This window comes from Martes martes (assembly GCF_963455335.1).
Source record: "Martes martes genome assembly, chromosome: 1".
NCBI lineage: Eukaryota > Metazoa > Chordata > Mammalia > Carnivora > Mustelidae > Martes > Martes martes.
The window spans coordinates 146014213-146031341 of NC_137888.1; positions in this window are offsets into that span (position 1 = coordinate 146014213).

Consider the following 17129-nt stretch of genomic DNA (forward strand, 5'->3'; position numbering starts at 1 on the left):
ATGACTTTTTTTTTTTTTCCAGCGTAACAGTATTCATTGTTTTTGCACCACACCCAGTGCTCCATGCAATACGTGCCCTCCCTAATACCCACCACCTGGTTCCCCCAACCTCCCACCCCCCGCCCCTTCAAAACCCTCAGGTTGTTTTTCAGAGTCCATAGTCTCTCATGGTTCACCTCCCCTTCCAATTTCCCTCAACTCCCTTCTCCTCTCCATCTCCCCTTGTCCTCCATGTTATTTGTTATGCTCCACAAATAAGTGAAACCATATGACAATTGACTCTCTCTGCTTGACTTATTTCACTCAACATAATCTCTTCCAGTCCCATCCATGTTGCTACAAAAGTTGGGTATTCATCCTTTCTGATGGAGGCATAATACTTCATAGTGTATATGGACCACATCTTCCTTATCCATTCGTCCGTTGAAGGGCATCTTGGTTCTTTCCACAGTTTGGCGACCGTGGCCATTGCTGCTATAAACATTGGGGTACAGATGGCCCTTCTTTTCACTACATCTGTATCTTTGGGGTAAATACCCAGTAGTGCAACTGCAGGGTCATAGGGAAGCTCTATTTTTAATTTCTTGAGGAATCTCCACACTGTTCTCCAAAGTGGCTGCACCAACTTGCATTCCCACCAACAGTGTAAGAGGGTTCCCCTTTCTCCACATCCTCTCCAACACACGTTGTTGCCTGTCTTGCTAATTTTGGCCATTCTAACTGGTGTAAGGTGGTATCTCAATGTGGTTTTAATTTGAATCTCCCTGATGGTTAGTGATGATGAACATTTTTTCATGTGTCTGATAGCCATTCATATGTCTTCATTGGAGAAGTGTCTGTTCATATCTTCTGCCCATTTTTTGATGTGATTATCTGTTTTGTGTGTGTGGAGTTTGAGGAGTTCTTTATAAATCCTGGATATCAACCTTTTGTCTGTACTGTCATTTGCAAATATCTTCTCCCATTCCGTGGGTTGCCTCTTTGTTTTGTTGACTGTTTCCTTCGCTGTGCAGAAGCTTTTGATCTTGATGAAGTCCCAAAAGTTCATTTTCGCTTTTGTTTCCTTTGCCTTTGGAGACATATCTTGAAAGAAGTTGCTGTGGGTGATATCGAAGAGGTTATTGCCTGTGTTCTCCTCTAGGATTCTGATGGATTCCTGTCTCACATTGAGGTCTTTTATCCATTTCGAGTTTATCTTTGTGTACGGTGTAAGAGAATGGTCAAGTTTCATTCTTCTACATATAGCTGTCCAGTTTTCCCAGCACCATTTATTGAAGAGACTGTCTTTTTTCCACTGGATATTTTTTCCTGTTTTGTTGAAGATTATTTGACCGTAGAGTTGAGGGTCCATATCTGGGCTCTTTACTCTGTTCCACTGGTCTATGTTGTCATGACTTTTTAAGTGTAATTTTACTTAATCCCCCTCGATAACCTTCTAGCAGTCACGCCTGTAGAGGGTGCACCTGAAAAATTTTATCTGGAAAGATTATAATGATGACTGTGCATCAAAACAAAGAACCAAGGAATAGGAACAAAATGATAGAGAAATAGGCAATGGATAGGAACTGGCACTCCAAGAGGGAAAGTCAAGTGTCCACTGCACACAGATCAGACTAGGGATGGGGGAAATGATTTACACCCAGCAGTGAGGCCCAATAGCCTAGGGAGAGAGAAGTCCCCTCACACTGCCTGGGGACGGCAGAGGGGTTCCACCCTGTGAAAGGCAGCTTGCCATTGACTGTTCAGTCCCCAGATGCACCCCCGCCACACGGCATGGCTGTGTGGCTCACTGACAGGCGCACCGGGAGATCAGCCCAAGAGCGCTCCCAGCAGCTCTGCTGGGGCCCTGACAGCAGAACGCGGCACAGCCCCTGCTGAGCTCTGCAGCATCCTTACCTCGTATGGTGTGCAGCTCTGCGAAGGCCTGGGGCAGAGCTATGGGGACCCCAAGGAGCAGGCCCAAGAGAAACTTGTGTGAGGAAAGCACACCAAGGAATGTCCTCTAAGATCATCTAAGATGGGTCAGAGGCCCAGTGTGGTCAGCACCCAGCAGACCTTCCCACCTGCTCTGTGTCCCCAACAGCATAGGGACACCATGACCCACCAGCAGGGACCTCGCATCCCCATGGACGGTGGTCAGAGCCACTCGGCTTCCTGGAGAACATGGGAGTGTTTCAGAAGGAGAAGGGTTTCAAATGTCATTTGCATCCACAGAAATGAGCACAGATGGACACATCAGGTCCTGAAGGACAGGCCTGCTGGTGAGGGAGGCTCCTGTCAGGAGAGTGGGCTGTGGACACAGTAAACCCTCTCCTGTAGCCCACAGAGAGGGGCAAGCTTGGGGGGAGACGGTGCATACTCCAGGGCGGGGTGCCCACCCAGCCTTTCCCCCAGAGGACATGAGATGGAGGGAGTGCTCCAGGACAGCCCCCCACAACAAAGAACTCCCCAGCCAAGATGTCAGAGTGTGGAGCGAGAGCCCTGCAGGGCCAGAGTGCTTGGAGCCCCTTCCTCTGGCGCAGGCTGTGGGAGGGGCTGGGCTGGGATACCAGGGCCCAGGTGAACACTGGCGCCAGGCACATGAATCTGTAAGGTCACTGATCTTCCAGGCGTCTCTCAGGGAGTCTGTCCTGTCAGACTGAGGAGGACGCTGATGCTGAGCCTCCCAGTGAGATGGGGGAGCGGGAGGTTTTCCCTATATCGGCAGGTGTATGAGTCTGCTAGGGCTGTAGTAACAAAGTACCCAAACCAGGAGGTTCAAACAGCACGCATTTACTGTCTCGGCGTTCTGGGGCTGGAAGTTCTAGATATAGGTGTCAGAAGGTTGGTTTCTTCTGAGGGTGTGAGGGAGAATCCGCTCCAGCCCTCTCCCCTAGCTTCTGGGTTTTATTGGCAATCTTTGGTGTCTATCTCTGCCCCCATGCTCACATCGTGTTCTCCTCCTGCATGTCTATCTCTTCACATGGCCCTGTTTTTATAAAGGCATCAGTCATTTTGGGTTAGGCACCCCCCCCCATTCGAGTGAGACCTCATCTTAACTAATTACATCTGGAACAACCCTAATTCCTGGAGTTAGGATTTCAACACTTGAATTTTGGGGAGTGTCGATCAGCCATGACAGTGGGACTTCCCTCGTGTCTTTTTTTCTTTGGAGCCTTCACAACCCTGATGACCTCACCCCCTGCCCTGGGAACACTTGCTATGCTCCCTCCACTGTCTCACCCTACTGGGTATACTGGGGGTGGGAGTGGTTCTCCCAAGCCCTCAGTGCACACCATTCCTCCCAGGGCAGTGTGCAAGCCCCATTGGTCCTGACCTCAGCATTTGTCCACACTCTTCCCCTCACCTGGGCTTAGCTAAGAAGTCATCTTTTTTGGGAAATGTTCTGATGGCGATAATGATCGTGAATATGATGATGATGAAGAAAACAAGTCACGTAGCCTGTGCAGAGCTCTTGTGTGGATGTGCTCAGTAATTGTCTGACACTGATGAAGATAGTGCCCGCATCTTACAGGAATTAGGGGAAGGCAGGGCCACATGCCCGCTAGGACCACACGTGTCATCATTAGGCCCCCAGGACTGTGGGGGCCTCCCCTTGATGGAGACACTGCTTATACTGATGGTACCATCTCTTAATGCACGGCAGGCAAGCCTTATCAGGACTCCCAGGCTGACTGCTTCCTTCTCTCCAGGGGACTCACCCTGGCCTCAAGCCTAGGAAACCCTCACCTGCTTCCTCCCGGCCCACCATGTGATCCCACCCCTCTCCCATACCCTCTCAGACTGCCTGTGTGATCCTTGGCCTTCTCCCAGGCCCTGCTTGCCATCACCTCTCCCATTGCCTGGTGTCACACCCTGCTCAACTGTCCCTAGGCAGGTTTCACAGCTCCCATCAGAAACTTCCCTGCCATCATGCCCTGCTGGGAAGGGGCTACTGCCTGATTGAACATACTGCTCCATCAGGGACTGGAATGCCAGGCATGAGCTATCTCTCAGGGGACCTTTGGCTCCATGTCAGGAAGCCTAGAGTGGAGTGGAGTGGAGTGGAGGGGAGTGGAGTGGAGTGTTGTGGAGTAGAGTGAGCGGAGCAGAGCCGAGTGGGTGTCGGCTTGGGAGAGAGGACACCACTGGCAGGTGCACTCTGGCCCCCAGGCTGTGTGGAAAGACGGAGTCCCGCTTCTTTTGTATGGCAGGGTCTGTGGCATCGTCATCCCCTGGAACTACCCCCTGATGCTGCTCTCCTGGAAGACGGCTGCCTGCCTGGCTCCTGGAAACACAGTGGTGATCGAGCCTGGCCAGGTGAGTGTGGGCGTGTTCTGGGCAGGGCCTGTGGGCCATAGAGGGTATTGATAAGCACCCTATAAAGGAGACAGGTGCCCACCCGGGACTGGTTTCTCCTCAAGGAAGGAGGGGTACTGCTGATGAGGGCTGGCCTTCTGGGCGCCCCATTCACAGTCAGAGGCGGCATGCAGCAGGGACCAGTGGGGGTTGTAGGCAGCATCTGTTCTTTCAGCGGTAGGGTGACCGAGTCAGGTTAGCTGACCCTGTACCTATAGCTGCTTGGTGATCAGGTGCCACACCCTGCACGAGTGCCAGCACTCTGGGATTGGGGGAGGAGAAACCATGTTTGGTAACCTTTGTCCAGGCCTCATGCTCTGAGACTGAAGCCCAGCCCCTCATAGAGAAGCTACGGAGGTAGGACCTTGGGGTCACTCAGACAGTCTGGAAGGGCCTAGCAGGCTCCCCCCAGGATGAGGACACCCCCTGAATGAGCCTCAGCTGCAGTGGCAGCCCATCCCCTGCCTGCCTCCAGTGGTGTTAGGAACTGAAGGCAAGATGCTCCACCACAGGGCTCTGGACAGTGTGCCCCGGAGGTCTCTTGCTCCCCTGGCTGCTTTGGGGCAATTTGGCTCCCAAAGTCTTATAATTTAAAAACCAACAATAACAACTGTTGACATTTACAGTATTCACATGAGTCAGGAACTCCTAAAGCACTTTAATATATAACAAATTATGCTAAAAATGTGCATGTGTTTGCTTACTGAGCATCACAGCAACCCTCTGAGTTCACCCAGGAAACCACCTGATGCTTGACCTGGATTCTACCCCACTGCCTAGCATAGCCCCAGAATCTAGATCAAGCTCTTTGAGATTTTCTACTGTTGCTACTCAACTATTTTTAAAATCACAGTCTTGATTTTCTGGATTATGACCTAATAAACCATGTTGACAGATTTTGTTCTCAAATAGCACAGGAAAATATTTTTTTCATGTAATAACATCTTTTATTTATTTTTGGTGACAGTTTATGTTTTGATGGCTATTAAAGCAAGTAATCACAATAGAATGTACAGAAAATTATACAATAAAGTTTACTTTTTAAAAAGGGACAGGGACACAGTGTGAGAGGGAACACGACCAGGGGAAGTGGGAGAGGGAGAAGCAGGCTTCCCACTGTCTGTTTTAATTCTACCATTCAGAAGCAGCCCCTATTAGCATCTTGATGTATATCCTTTTGAACTTTCACTGCTTGTGTTCACTGCTTTGTGCGTTTATGTTAATTTCTCATTTGCTTTTGTAAACAGAAATGAGAAACATTTTCATAATGATTAGGAATTGCTTAATCGGGAATCTCTTTCTCTGTGAAATTATGTAAAGGATTGTCTATTTCCATATCTTCTGTACCGATGAGAATGGTTCAAGGCCCCACTGTGTATAATTTTACATTGTATTAGGATGTTTGACCAAATTCAAAACTATAAAGAAATAATAATAAAGTGACCACTTGTCGGGGATCCCTCCAGCTCCGTGCCATGGGATCAGTGTCCAGAGGCACCAGGCGAGCTCTGAGCTGTTCTGTTGTAAACCAGTTAACTTCTGCAACTCCTTTCCCCAAAACATGCCATTTCTCTCTGCCTTCTGCTGGTTCAGACTCTTGTTGGAACACAGGGATCCAAACCACAGATGGCAGGCAGCAGCAGATGGCAGAAGGCAAGGAGTGGACCACAGGGAGGGCGGCGGAGGCAGTCTGCACTGGGCGTCAGGGTCTTAGTCCTGCCTCTGGTACTGACATATGTGATGATCTTGGGCAAACCCTCTAGGACCTTCAATTTCTTTCTTTCTTTTTTTTAATTTAAATTCAATTAGCCAACATGTTAGTTTTTTTTTAACATTAGTTTTTGATGTAGTGTTCAGTGATTCATTTCTCACATATAAAACCCAGTACTCATCATGACATGTGCCCTCCTTAAAGCTCATCACCCAGTTACCCCATCTTCCCACCCCCTCCCCTCCAGCAACCTTCAGTTTGTTTCCAGAGTCAAGAGTTCTCATGGTTTGTCTCCCTCTCTGATTTCTTTCCATTCAGCTTTTCATCCTTTCTCCGATGATCCTCTGTGCTATTTCTTATGTTCTGCATATGAGTGAAAGCATGTGATAATTGTCTTTCTCTGCTTGACTTACTTCACTTGGCGTTACACCCTCTGGTTCCATCCCCGTTGATGTAAATGGTAGGTGTTCATCCTTTCGGATGGCTGAGTCATATTCCATAGTAGATATGAACAACATCTTCTCTATCCATTCATCTGTAGAAGGGCATCTCAGCTCTCTCCAGTCTGGCTTTTGTGGACATATGGCCCTTCTTTTCCCTACATCTGTATCTTTTGGGTAAATACCCAGTAGTGCAATTGCTGGGTCATAGGGAAGCTCTATTTTTAACTTCTTGAGGAGCCTCCATACTGTTTTCCAGAGCGGCTGCACCAGCTTGCATTCCCACCAACAGTGTAACAGGGATCCCCTTTCTCCGCATCCCTGCCAACACCTGTCATTTCCTGGCTTGCTCATTTTAGCCATTCTGACTGGCGTGAGGTGGTATTTCATTTTGGTTTTGATTTGTATTTCCCTGATGGTGAGTGATGTGGAGCATTTTGTCATGTGTCTGTTGGGCTTTTGATTTCTCATCTGCAAAAACAGAAGGTTGCACTTCCTGGTGAACATCCTAGGGATAGTTTGTGAGTCTGGTGGTGGACTGAATGTGAGATGATTCAGCATGAAAGGGCTTTGAGAAGCACAGTTGGCTACACAAGGGAGTGAAGCTCTTTTAGTCGTTCGTTTATTCATTCATTTGCAGGTCTTGGTGCTGTGTGGTTGGTTGGCCCCCCTCTCTGCTCCCGTTCCTTGGGTTTCCTTCAGAGCACTTGTCACAGGTCATAATTACATTTTCATTTTTAGGATTGGCTGCTGTACTAGAAGGCTCTAAGCATGTGTCTTTCAGCTAACAGATGCACCATGACACTTAGACCGTGAGTCTGGCAAATATTAGGCCCTCGGTACTAATTGGAGGAGTAAAAGAATGAATGCTTTCCCCTCCTCTGAAGATTGCAACAGTGAGTCAGCCAGCCTCCATCTTGAGGCAGTGCACTCCAGGACAGGAGAGTCGATGTGTGTGCATTCATGTTGCCACCCGGCAGGTGTGGGCTTGCCTTCAGGGGGGTTCAGAAAAAGAGCTTGGGAATCCTGGGGAAGATGTCAGGCTCTGCCCAGGAAACTGGGATGGCCTCAAAGACGAGGAGGCACTTCAGCTGGCCCTGAGGTTTGGCAGGAGTTCAGTCTGAGCAGTGTGGAACCTGCAGGAAGAGTGGTGTGAACATAGGCACGGCCCACGTGAGGGCCCGCGGGAAGTTCCTTCTAGGCCATGTGGTGTATGACTATGTTCTAGAAAGAGACAGGCCTCAAATGGATGCTCCACAGCCCAGATTGCGAGGGACCTTGAATGTGTGGCTGCAAAATCTCAACTTTCTCAGGTAATGAGCTGACAGCTCTTGAGGATATTTGGGCAAGCGGGTGACTTAGAGATGTGATGTAAAATGTGAATGTGAAGACATGCATTACTTCTGGTGGACGGATGGGTTAGGAGGTAGAAAGGGCCCTGCTGAAGGTGGTGTCATGAGCTGGAGAGGAGGGGACGGGTGTGGCAGAGACATGGGGATGAGCAGATTGGGTGTGGTGTTGAGGTGTTTGGGGGATGGGTGATCGGAAAAGGTTTTGGTTTTCTGGCAGAAACATTCACTGAGGCAGGAGACTTGGGAGAGGGGTTGGAAGGAATGATCATGGAGGAATAATTGAGTTACATGGGAGTTCCACGGAGCCTGCGAACTCAGGGAAGCTTGGTAATTATTAGTTTATCTGAGATGGGAAAAATAAAGAGTGGGGACATGGCTCCCTAGATGTCCCTGTTACCCACCACCATGCCGTACACCACACCCAAATTTAGTGGCCTGTTTCAAGCCAGTCATTCAGTTAGATCATCATTCTGCAGTTTGGGTAGGGCTTTGTGAAAATGGATGTCTGCTCCATTGCTGTGTCTGCTGTGGTGGCTTGCTAACCACAGGCTAGCTCACTACATGACATGACACTTGCTGCTGGCTGTCACCTGGAATCACAGCAGGAACATCCATAGGAGGCCTCTCCATGTGACCACTTGGGCTCCTCACAGTGTGGGTTTCAAGCATGAGCATTTTGGGAGATGGGAAGCAGAGACTCATTCTCTCAGGAACCAGACTGACTTGGCTTCACAAATCAAAGGGAGGGATGTCCAAGAACTTTAGAGCTCATTATGACTGGCTCCAAGGAAAGGCTTAAAAATACCTGTCATGAATGAATGAGTAAATGAATTGTGTGAGGACAAATGCAGAGAGAGGAATATTTGAGGCTTGAGGGACACAGTTGTTGGAGGACTTTAGCTGGAGTTGGTGAGGAAGTGGATGGGCTTGAGGAAGTCATTAGGATCTATATTAGTGAGGACCATGATCTCTAGGCCACTGGGATGGCATCTGAGTGTGGGATAGACTATCCAACACAGGGTAACTAGCTACGTTGCCGAGAGGAACAGGAGCAGAAGTTGAGGCCCAGATCAAGGGCCTGGTCGAGGTGAAGTCCTCTCGGGTTAGTAGGTGAGTGTGCTGCTGACCTTGGACTTCTTTTGTGGCCATGGCCTTTGTTCCAGTCAGCCCTCAGGCCTGCCATTCCATCCCTGGTATGTGGGGAGTACACCGGGCACCCCTAACAATAGGATCGTTGGCAGTCTGAGTTGATGTCCCAACCAATTCTCTGGGGCGGGGCAGTCAGTAGGCAGGGTTGGTCTAACCTTTGTAGTGGATGGGAGTCCCTTTGGAAGCATGTTTATAAGCCTGCTAGGCCCTTGAGAGAGAACAGGAGTGTGTTTCCTCTCTGAACACAGCTTCTTCATATGGCCATGAGCCTTTGGACTCCGAAATCAAGGTGATCGTAAGACATGGCTTCTTTCTTGAGTACCTACAGCTCTCTCGACCTTGAGGAATGAAGTCCTCAGGGGCCTGTAGGGCCTGTTATGCTGAGATTTCTCCAGGCCCTTCTCTGCCAAGAGTAGAAGCAGCCTGGAGAGTCGAGGCAGCCTGGGGTGCCTATACAGAGGTTGGCATTTGTGGGAGGCCCTCGGGTGAGCACACACTCTAGCACTCGCTTCTCCTGATCTGTTTATGCCCTGGGATTGGCTCAGGTAATGCTGTTTGAATTGCTGAGGGTTTGCTTTGTCTGCCTAAACGCTTTTATAGCGTTAGTCTGTGATTTTAGACAATATACGTAAGTGAAGAAGAGAGGGTGCCCATATTCTCTGTCAACGTTTTGGTGTGTATCCGTCAAGAAAGTATGGGATCATACTATATGATTTGCTTTTTAGTGTGTGAAATTAGGTTTACATTTAGTTTTGCAGCCTGTGGGGACATCCCAGCTAGTGTGGGTCTTTCTCAACTGGCCCCAGCATCTCCTTCCTGATGGCTGTCTTCCAGTCTCTGGATGAGGCTCATGATGCCTCCTGGGTGGCCTCCACTTGCATGGCTCAGCAAAGGCACACTCAACCTTCGTGGATCTGGGACAGCCCGTTGTGTACTGGCCAGTACCGTTAGAAAACATTCACTTGGGGGGCTTGCCACCTGTATACCCATCTCTCCCACCTCAGAGCTGCACGCCTCGAGCTGCTGCAGTAGTGTCTCACGCCTTCCCTAAGACACTCCTGGGGTTACTGCAGAGAAAGACTCTGCCCTGGGTCTCTCCTTTTTGACCTTCCATGACTTTCTCATGGAGCACGGGTTTCAGCCCTCCACCGCATTGCATGTCCCTTAGTTGCCGCAGGCTGGGAGAATATTGATCAATCAGTTGGGGGGGATCTCGGAAGAGTCCAGAAGATTCCGTGGCATGTTGGGGGAAGACAGGCTTGGGATTGTGCCTGACCATCAGCAGTGGTGGTGCAGAAGGGCAGTCCAGGAGGAGGTCCAGCCAGAGGGCAGAACACCTTTCTGGACGTCTGTGTTAAGGTGCCATCCGGGAGGCTAGCATGAAGAAAAGAGGGTATCTTGGGAAGTGGGCCCAGAGCATACAGGGGGAAGGCTGTCTGCAAATCCAGGCCTTGAGCCATCCAGCTTTAGAAGACCCAGCAGCTGGGAAAACAGGAAAGAGCCCTGGAAGACACACCTCATTCCTTCTCCCCACTTTGCAAACGTGCAGGGCCTCCAGGGTAGAGTGAAGTTCAAGGGCACTCAGGTTTGCGTGACTCCTACGTGTGCACCAGCTCCTCCCTGATCATGGCCACGCAGTGGTTCAGGATGCAGCCTTGCCAGCACCATTTCACAGGGTAGTCCCGCAACACAGGATAGTGACCTGGCTCCAGCTGTTCCAGGCTGCTGCATGTCAGGGCCTCAGGGCTTATGAGCCTGCAGCAAGGATGACCACCTGCAGGTGTGCCTTGGGGATGTCCCTGGCACAGTGGGCTGGCCCCAAGGGCACTGGCCAGGTGCTGGCTTTATCTCGTCTAGATTTGGGGCCAGGGGTCTGTGTTCTCTGTTTATGGGGTCTGGGTTTAGTCTGTCATTGGGTCCAGGGATTGAGGCTAGTAAGTGGCCAAAGTATCAGTTCTTTTTCTTTTTTTTCTTTTTTTGAAGAATTATCTTTTTGTTATACAAGAGAGGAAAATATAAATATTTCTCTTTTTTATAAAATAAATATTGCAGTTGAGGTTAAGCCCTCAATCTCAGCTTTTTTGTGAGGAAGCCTCTATTACCGGGTCATGTGTGTCCTTCAGAGTTTTGGGGTGCACCCAGGGGCAATGGCAGCGATTTTAATTGTTAGAGTGTATGTGGTCTTTCTGCACTGAATCAGACATGAATCAGATAGGAAGTTGCCATGCACAGAGTAGGTTAGATGAATTCATTAATTCATCTGGTTCTTCATTTATTCACTCTCCGTATTTTGTTGAATTCTTTTTTTTAATAATTTTTTAAAGATTTTATTTATTTATTTGTCAGAGAGAGAGAGAGAGAGCGCAAGAGAGCGAGCACAGGAAGACAGAGAGGCAGCAGAGGCAGAGGTAGAGGTAGAAGCAGGCTCCTTGCCGAGCAAGGATCCCGATGGGGGACTCGATCCCAGGACGCTGGGATCATGACCTGAGCTGAAGGCAGCCGCTTAACCAACTGAGCTACCCAGGCGTCCCTGAATTCTTTTTTTTTAATCTTATTTTTTCAGTTTCCAAGATTCATTGTTTATGCACCACACCCGGTGCTCCATGCAGTACGTGCCCTTCTTAGTACCTACCACCAGGCTCACCCATCCCCCCACCTCTCCTCTCCAAAAGCCTCAGTTTGTTTCTCAGAGTCCACACTCTCTCATGCTTCATCTCCCCATCCAGTTTACCCCAATTCACTTCTCCTTTCCTTCTCCTAATGTCCTTCATGTTGTTCCTTATACTCCACAAGTCAGTGAAACCATACGATAACTGACTTTCCCTGCTTGACTTATTTCACTCAGCATAATCCCCTCCAGTCCCGTCCATGTTGATGCAAAGTTGGGTATTCATCCTTTCTGATGGAGGCATAGTATTCTGTTGTATATATGGACATATCTTCTTTATCCATTCGTCTGTTGAAGGGCAACTTGGCTCTTTGCACAGTTTGGTGACTATGGCCTATCCTGCAATGAACACTGGGGTACAGATGGCCCTTCTTTTCACTACATCTGTATCTTTGGGGTAAATACCCAGTAGTGTAATTGCAGAGCCGACATCATTGAGTTAGAAACTAGAGATACAGTAGAACACATCAATGAAACCAGAAGCTGGGACTGTGAAAGAATTAATAAGATCGATAAACCATTGGCCAAACTAATCTGAAAGAAAAGAGAGAGGACCCAAATTAATAAAATTATGAATGAAAGGGGAGAGATCATGACTAACACCAAGGAAATATAAAAGATCACCAGAAATTATTATCAACAGTCACATGCCAATAAGTTAAGCAACCTAGCAGAAATGGATACATTCCTGGAAATCTATAAACTTCCAAGACTGAAACGGAGAAATTGACAGCCTGCTTTGACCAATATCTAGTAACGAGATTGAAGCAGTGATCAAAAACCTCCCAAAAAACAAAGGCCCAGGACCTGATGGATTCCCTGGGGAATTCTACCAAACATTCAAAGAAGAAATAATACCTATTCTCCTGAAGCTGTTTCAAAAAAAAAAAAAAAAAAAGAAACAGAAGGAAAACTTCCAGACACTTTCTATTAAGCCAGCTTTACCCTGATCTCTAAACCAGGCAAAGACCCCATCAAAAAGGAGATTTTCAGACCAATATCCCTGATGAATATGGATGCCAAGATTCTCAACAAGATCTTAGCTAATAGGATCCAACAGTACATTAAAAAGATTATCCACCATGACCAGGTGGGATTTATCCCTGGGATGTAAGGGTGGTTCAACATTCACAAATCAATCAGTGTGACAGAACAAATCAATAAGAGAAGAGAGAAGAACCACACGGTCCTCTCAACTGATGCAGAAAAAGCATTTGACAAGATACAGCATCCGTTCCTGATTAAAACTCTTCAAAGTATAGGGATAGAGAGAACATTCCTCAAACTCATAAAATCTATCTATGAAAAACCCACAACAAATACCATTCTCAATAGGGAAAAGCTGACAGCCTTCCCTTTGAGATCAGGAACACGACAAGGACGCCCACTCTCGCCACTGCTGTTCATCATAGTACTAGAAGTCCTAGCAACATCCAGACCCTCGGCCAGTCCTAGAGACCGCCGGCTAGCACACACACCAAGCTCTCTCAGGTGGGGGCGGGGAGTGCACTCCGACCCTGGTCGCACAGTGTGCATAAAGTGCAAAAGGCTGTGGTTCAAGAGAGCGCCAGCTGGCTCCCACACCAGGCTCTCTCACACATGGGTGGGAGTGTGCCCAGCCAAGCAGTGCTGCACATAGTACAAAGCTGTGGGTTCAGGGACCAGGAACTGGAGGCTCCACTGCGCTCTCTGTGGCATGGGTGGTTGCTGGTGGTGGTCGTCCTGGGTTGTGGGTTTAGGCCTGTGTCTGTGACCGCCCTATTCCACCAGTTGCCCCTTAAGCTCTTCTGCTCTTTTTGAGTGCTTTTACCCAGACTCCAAGTTAATGCTGCTCCCCAACCACAGGACACTTTCGTATTGGGGTATTACTTTCTAGTGGGTCGCTTCTGGTGACGCCCTCCCCCTTCTGTTTATCCTCCAACATCAGTCTGAGCATTACCACTCTGCTTTACCTCTCCACCGATGTCTTCTGCCTCCGTAGAGATCCAGAAGTGTATAATCTTACATCTCAGGCTGATTTTATGGGTGTTCAGAGTGCTCTGGTAGATATTTAGCTCACTTTAAGGGACTGGTTGAAGCAGGGTCTCCTACTTCTCTGCCATCCTGCCCCTCCTCCTCTCTGCTTTTTTTTTTTTTTTTAATTTTCAAAGAATCTTTTCATACATTGTCTAATTTTTCATGAATAACAGATTTTGGAGCTCTTGAGTTTTCTCACCCTCTCTCTACCTATTATTTTATGGTAGTATTTTTAGCTTGTAAGTTGTACGATTGTTCCCCCTTTGTAAGTTTGATGAACTATCTTAACTCAGAGGCGGATGGAGACTTTTTATTGAAACTCTGTTTCTGTTTGAGAAGTCAGTTGCATTCACACGCACAGTTTCTAAAAGGGTGTGTGGTTGGGGCAGGGAAGTCGTACTTTTTGCAGAGTCTCAAATTCTTAGAGTACTGAAGTGACACGAGAATGTGCTGAATGGGTCCTAGAGGCTTAGGATGAGGAAGGGGCTGCCTGAGGCCCCCCATGCGTGTGCCACCCTTCCCTGAATTACTAATTCCACATGATGAGCCTCCGTTCACGCACATCCCAGGGCTCTCTTCGACCCTCAGCCCCTTGCATGTTCTCGTTCCTCTGCCACCTCCCCAGAGTCCTCTCTGAATTCATATCTCAGCCAAGATGTCATCTTCTCTTGAGGGCTTCTATGTCTCCAGTATTCATCCTACTAATATACACTTTGTTCTCTACCACATTATCCTGGTTTATTTTCATCCTATCCCTGGTCAGTTTGAAATGACTTCTCTTATTTGTTTGTGTCTGCTACTCAACTCTGGTTTGCTTATTTTTTTCTCTTCCTTAAAATATCAGTTCCATGAGGGAAGGGACAGGAGTATACCCCCATATCCCCATATACAAGAATATGCCTGCCACATAGTAGGTGCTCAGCAAACACTCATGTAATAGATAAATAATGTGGATGCCTCACTGGAGACTGTCACATGCCAAGGTGGTCTCTGCTGCCCAGCAGGTCACAGAATCTCCTTGGTTTTATTTTTTTTCCAGAAATTAATTCCTTATCAGCCTGAGTCCTACTCTTTCTGGTGGTTCTGGGCCATCTGATTTTCTTCTACATCATCTGCTTGGTGGAAGGCCATTTGGTCCCAAACAGTAAGATCTTTGTGGTGTTCTATCGGTTAGCAGGCCTGACCCAGGTAAGGATGGTTATAGCAGTATCAAAACAGCACTCAGTGGTTAGCCAGCAAGATTTGTCTCCCTGTCCTGGGAAAGATGCTGTGGAGATAAGGTCGGGGTTTCCTGGACATGGCAGGGTACAGCCTCCATCTTCCAAGAGTCAACTTGTTCAAGCACAAAGGCATGATCCAGACAGAGAGGCCACTCCACATTCTGTACTGCACACTCCACACAGCACAGGCTACACTGCACCCTTCATAGGGCACACCCCCCACAGGGCACACTCCATACCATGTGTAGAACACTGCACACTCCTCAGCAGAGGATCAGAGGATGGTCCTGAAGTGGCGGCAAGTTTCCGAGAAGCAGGTTGATGAGTGGGTCCAGCTGGGGAACTGGGCCATGCACACCGTCCATCACAGAAAGGGTGGGCAGAGACCAGCCCCCTGCTGGAGTGTTGCTAAAAGGCATGCATGGACTTCAGTCAGGACTGGATGATGATAGGGACAAGATGAAAGAGATTAAGCTGGTGCCTGCCTCTGGGTAGCACTCAGCACTGTCTGACCAGACCAGCTGGCTGATATCCCTTGTGGGCCCAGGTTGTTGGCAGAAAGGACTGTGGGCACTGATGGGCAATTCTAGGAGGGCAGTACTACAACGAGGAACTGACGTGTTCAAATCTCCCTGAGTTAGGGCATTTGCAATTGCAGCATGTCCCTGACCCTGACGAGTGAGCTGGGACACTCTGAGACACTGTTTTGAGCAGGAGCAAGGAAGGGGCTGGAGTCTGCCTGGGACAGGGGACCGAGGAGCCCTGAAATGAGGCCAGGACTGTGCTCACCACCCTGTGGCACTTTCAGGAAAGGCTTACTGTCCAAAACTGCCCATATAAGGACCTCCAGCAAATCCAAACTGAAGTCCCAATAAAGCCTATGTCTTGAGTTTCCAAAGACCATGCAAGGAGCTGCTGTAGCAGAGATGGTCTGTCTGGCACCTCAGTTTGCCACAAGCAGGGCCTGACCACAGAGAAGGAGGCTAGGCAAGTATGGGTAAGAGTAGACTTCCTGCCTCTGCATGAGCTCAGAGCTGGGCATTGACCCCAAGAAAAGCTGGAGGAAGAGGACTTCTAGGAGTGGACAAGTCCACCTTGGTATCTACCTTTGAAATTTGCTAGTGTTTCTTGGTGACACTTGGCTTTCTGACTTGGTTGTAGTTTTTTTGTGTCTGCTTGCCCTTATGCCGGGTGACAATTCTACTGTACCTGGCAGAAGTGATGGTTCGGCTGACATGGCACCAGACCCTGGATCCAGACAACCACTGCATCCCCTATCTCACAGAGTTGGGGGACCTCCTAGGGACTGGCCTTCTGACACTCTACTTTCTTATCAGCTGGTTAATGAGCAGTAAAGCAAGGCTGGATGCTTCTCAGAACCAGGATCTGGGCCCCCCTAATGAGCCCAGGCAGCCTCAGTTGTTCAGTGGAGTTTTCCTTCATACCAGCAGGGTACAGAATGCAGTGTCTCCCTGCCTGGGTCCCCTGGAAGGATGGTTGACACCCTGCCTCTGCAGTGGCCTTTTGTCAGTCTGCTAAGGACATTAACACACTTGACTCTGGAGTTGGAATCTGAGCCTATGAAGGTGAGGGAGGACTGAAATCAGAAGCATTGTTTGTGCGTGAATGTGATTGCATGTTCCTGGACTTAAGTGCACACCCATGTGCTTGATGAGTGCAAATGAGTGCAGAGGTGTGTGTAGAGAACAGGGGACTCTGTCCTGAAGATGCTGAAGGAAGAGACATGTCCAGTGGACATGGGAGATATGCTGGCATTGTTCTGTGCCCATGCAGCCTGGATTCGGGAGGAGCAGGAATGAGATGCCTTCTGTGCCTAAGCCCCAGGACTGAGCTGTGGCTTAAGCACAGTCTTCACTAGGTCCAAGCATTGTGGGCCATTCTGCTGGTGTGCCTGTAAATGCACAGCCGTTCCCAGGACAGCCCTTTCTTGCACATCCTTCATCTGCTCCCAGTATTTAATCTTGTTGATTTTTTTCTCCTTTTCTTCTTTTTATATTTATGTGAAATTTCTGTTTAGAGTTTAATGATCAGAGAAGTATAAAATAAAATATACATTATATTATACTTGGACTTTGTGTCCTTAAAGATACTTCATGCCGCCATGAGACTTGGGGTTTATAGGTAACAAAATCTCTGGTGTTTCTCTAGTGGTGTCTGTTTCTCAAACTGTGCTCTCCAGCATAGAAGCATCAAAATCACAGCAAAGCTTGTTAG